Genomic DNA, 4000 nt, shown 5'->3' with positions numbered 1-4000 from the left:
AAGCAACAAGCAGCATATTTGTAGGGCATCGATGGCAACTCTCTCTAAATGAGGCTTCAGTAAACTCTGTGTGCCAGTCAGCATAGAAGATACTGACGTGAAAGAGTTTTCTGAAAGCTCTAAGGTACTTTGGCAGAGTCTTTGCTTGACTGTGGTTCTGGAAACCCAAGACTGACTTTCCATGGCTACAGACACATCTGTGATGCTTTGTCCAAGGTGACCCATGCGATTTGGCCTCATGCTAATTTCAGCAACAGGCATACTGATGTGGCTACATCTTCTTCTATGATTACTGAAAAGCAAACTCTGAGACCTACAAAGCTGCTTTGATTTCTCCTGGTCTTGAACAGTTACTGTGGATGTTCTTTTAAAACCAACACAGGATGACTTTTGACTCTCTCCATCTGAACAAATATCCAGTTTAGAGTTCTCTTTGGATTCAGAATCCAAGAATGATTTCTCCTTATTTTGTCTTGCTACATTCAGATCAGACTGAGGGAAGCTTGGACCTTCTGTACTCTTACACCCTGATGTATCTACAATTCTTTCCAAATAACAGCACCTTGGCTAAAACTTAGATAAAGGCAAAACAGGTTCATTTTTCAAACCTGTCAAGTTCTGACAACTCCCTCCAATGAAGACATTAGCCCTGTATCTTCTGCTGCTTGGATCACAAAGTGGAAGCTAGTGTATCAGTTCTTAGACTGTTGCTAATATCTATAAGGACTCTCAGAGGTTTCTGATTTTTTCTTATGCCTCTCTATGAAACAGACTAAGAAGACACTCAGTTGATGTAAAAGAGTTCATACTGTTTACATGGAAGGCTTTGGAAGACTGTGAATCATCTTGGATTTTATGTTTTCCACTGGTTCTATTTGGAACCATAATGCAGCCACAGACAACCAATATATTAACAAATAACTCATAATATTCAAAAGTAAGTAGCAGCTCTGGGAGATCTAGAAAATAGTCAACAATAGTTCAGAATACATCTCATTTGAATCCATCGTAAGTTGGTTGACTCAGGTCATTACTTCTTGGCCAATTTGCTGGGCACATCATAGCAGATAAGACCCAGTAAGGAAGGTCATCTGCTTTGTTTTACAGTACAACTACTTCATGTTTACTTGTATTGGTCATGTTATATATTATATACTGAGGTATTACTAGTGTTGGATCCAAGACTTCTTCTAAAAATGGCATAATTAAAATGGTTTGCAAGTGCATCAAAATGATATGTCTTCAAAGTTCTTCAATATTTTCTTGGCTTTCCTCAACTGGATTTTCTTTATTTTCATCTCCAGTTTCACTTCTAACATTTTCTGTATTTTCCTGGTACACGTCCTTTTTAGGAGTTCTTCGAGATAATGGTTGTAACTTAAAGATACTTTCTTTCTCTATGGATATATTCTCTAAGCTACTTTTTCTCAACTCTGGATGACAGTGTGGTATACTTGTAAGCAGAGAAATTGTAGGAAACCAGCTTGGTGGCCTGGTTGGGGCCCAGGGTTACTCCCCATCTCTCCATGCTCCCTGCCAGGCTCCGCTAGCCACAGGCTTCCCCCCATGGTGATGCCCACAGCCCGAGTCCAACGTATCTAATTCTAACAGGAATCACAATATAGTCTTTATCCATATATAATATACATATATATTGTTAATAAATATAATATACTGTTTTCACATACATTATACTTGGATGTGTGGAAAACTTTATAAAATATTAAATGTATTATTTTGACTTCCCCTGGAAGATAATTTTTTGAATCATTGGATAAAATTTTCCTCTGAAATCTATTTTCTTACTCTTTTTAGTCTGAACAATTTCCCCTTTTCCAGTTGCGTTTTTGTAAAGATAGAAGTAGGCTGCCAGGGACTGACCCCTTTTCTTCTACCCTGTGTAGCAGTGGAACAAGAGGTGCTCCTGGGAATAAGCAAGGGGAAAAGGATGACCTTTCTGGCCAGAGATATTTCTTTTACATGTTTCAATATTTAGAGAGATGGATTTGGGTTAATAAGCAACTCTATTAAAATATCCCCAGGACACTTAAAGTATTTTAATCATATCACTGTAATGTTTGCTTCTTAACACCTTGCTGAGGCAGGCTTCTCTGAGGGAATGCGAGTTATGGAAGAGCCATTATATTGTATAGTGGAGCAAATAAAACATGCCTAGGGTGACGTGACCAAATATTTTCACAGAGTGTGTACATTGAGAGTACACTGATGGAACTTTTAGTCCTTCAAGCTTTTAGAAACAATTGAGTTAAGCTCCCAGTCAGTAAGAATATTTTTTTTTCTTTAGATTTACTATGATTCTTCTTCCTCCCCTGCTTTGGTTATTGCATCCTCAGGGAAAGCCTGTCTTCACTCTTTCTCTAAGTGTATGTTCTTCAATTGAATATATATGCTTAAAAAGTTTGAGAGTGTATTGAATGTCACTCGACCCAGGGGAAAAAATATTAGCTGTAGCTTTGGGACAAAGCACTGAACTTGGAGGGACAAAACAAGATCTGGATTTGTTTTCTGGCAGTCTTTCCGACCACAGACATTTTCCTACTCTGAAACTCACTTTAGAATACTCTTTAAAATAGCAGATGTAGGGGTGGGTGTCAGAGTCCGTAATGACTATGGGCTCTTCTAGCTCTAAAATTCTATGAACACCATGTTCATTCTGCTTTCTACTCTTTGTCCATGATTTGTAAATGGTTAAAGAAAGTACCAGTTACATGAACCTGGACTTCTGTTAAAATTCTTAGCTGTCCATGGCCTCAATCCTCCAAAGTTTGGCCTAATTACTTTCAGACTCTGCGACTCTGGGTTGTTTCAACAATGCTATTGAAATAATCTCCTCATCAATTGAGTTGCCATTGGGATTCCTCTGGTGTATGACTCCTTGCTTCCTGATCATTTGACAATATTAGAATCAGGGCTGTGGTTTCCCTTGCTAAGAAAGTAAGTTCATTATCCTTACTCAGGTCTTTGTAATAGATATGACTGGGAATTAAACAGGTAGTACCTGAGTGTGGCTGCCATGCTGGGTTAGAATTTTGCCATGCTGTGTGAGACTTGCACACAATGAGAGACACTGCAGTATGTTATGCTGGACTCAGAATGAACGTAATACAGAGGTACAGAAAGCCAAATTCGTCATTTCTGTTAGAGACACATAGGCAAAAGCAAAGGATCTGACATATGAGAGAGGGAAAGAGTGATATTTGTTCAATAAATATGAACATACAAGTGTGACTGTGGGCTAGTATTTTTTCTGGGTCCCAATTTTGTTCTCTTGTCTTTTATTTTGAAAATTTAATATGAAAAATATGAGGGTAGGGTTCCATTGTCTCAAGGTTCTAGCTAGTTTGAAAATTCAAGAAAATAAAAGAATACAAAAGACATTTATTAAGCACCTACGATAATAAGCATTGGAGGAGATATAAAGCCAGTATGACAAGATGTCCCTGTCTTAATTACAGTATAATAATTATATCACTATTAAATATATAATATTTTATTATAAGTGCATTACAGTATTAAAAGATGAAGTGCTATAAGGTCTGAAGGGAAGGGTCATTTCCAACTGGGTGGGAGGTCATAGGGAAAACAGGAAAGGTTTCTTAAAGGCAGATGCATTTGAATCCATTTTGAAAGAGAGGTTTGGAATGCATCAAGGAAAGAGAGAGAGGAGGGAGATTGTAAGAGAGTTTTGGACTCTTAGAAGTAGAAAAGACTTGTTTGTTTTTCATCCTTCATTCTCAAAGAGGACCAATGGTCAGGAGGCTGATGTCTTGACTTACAATTAAGTGAAGCAGAGGCATGTAAAGTCATCAACCTTACTCTCTCTTCCAGAGTCACTGGAGTCCAGTGGAAAAATAACTGGAGATGGCCCAGGATGCAGTGGCAGATCTTGATCTTTTTAAACTAAAGTCTTTCCCAAATCTTAGTTTGTCTGAGGCAGGAAAGGATTTAAGGAATCATCCAATCTATATCTAAACAAAAA

At 37.9% G+C, this 4000-nt stretch overlaps 1 pseudogene; it reads right to left on the bottom strand.

The window, feature by feature from the left end:
- Positions 1-654: 654 nt before the first annotated feature.
- Positions 655-3036, bottom strand: LOC140512145 (DEP domain-containing protein 1A pseudogene; annotated as a pseudogene).
- Between the last annotated feature and the right edge of the window lie 964 nt (positions 3037-4000).

The sequence above is a fragment of the Notamacropus eugenii genome, chromosome 6 (genome assembly GCF_028372415.1).
Source record: "Notamacropus eugenii isolate mMacEug1 chromosome 6, mMacEug1.pri_v2, whole genome shotgun sequence".
Classification (NCBI taxonomy): Eukaryota; Metazoa; Chordata; class Mammalia; order Diprotodontia; family Macropodidae; genus Notamacropus; species Notamacropus eugenii.
This window is presented reverse-complemented; position numbering and strand designations above follow the sequence as displayed.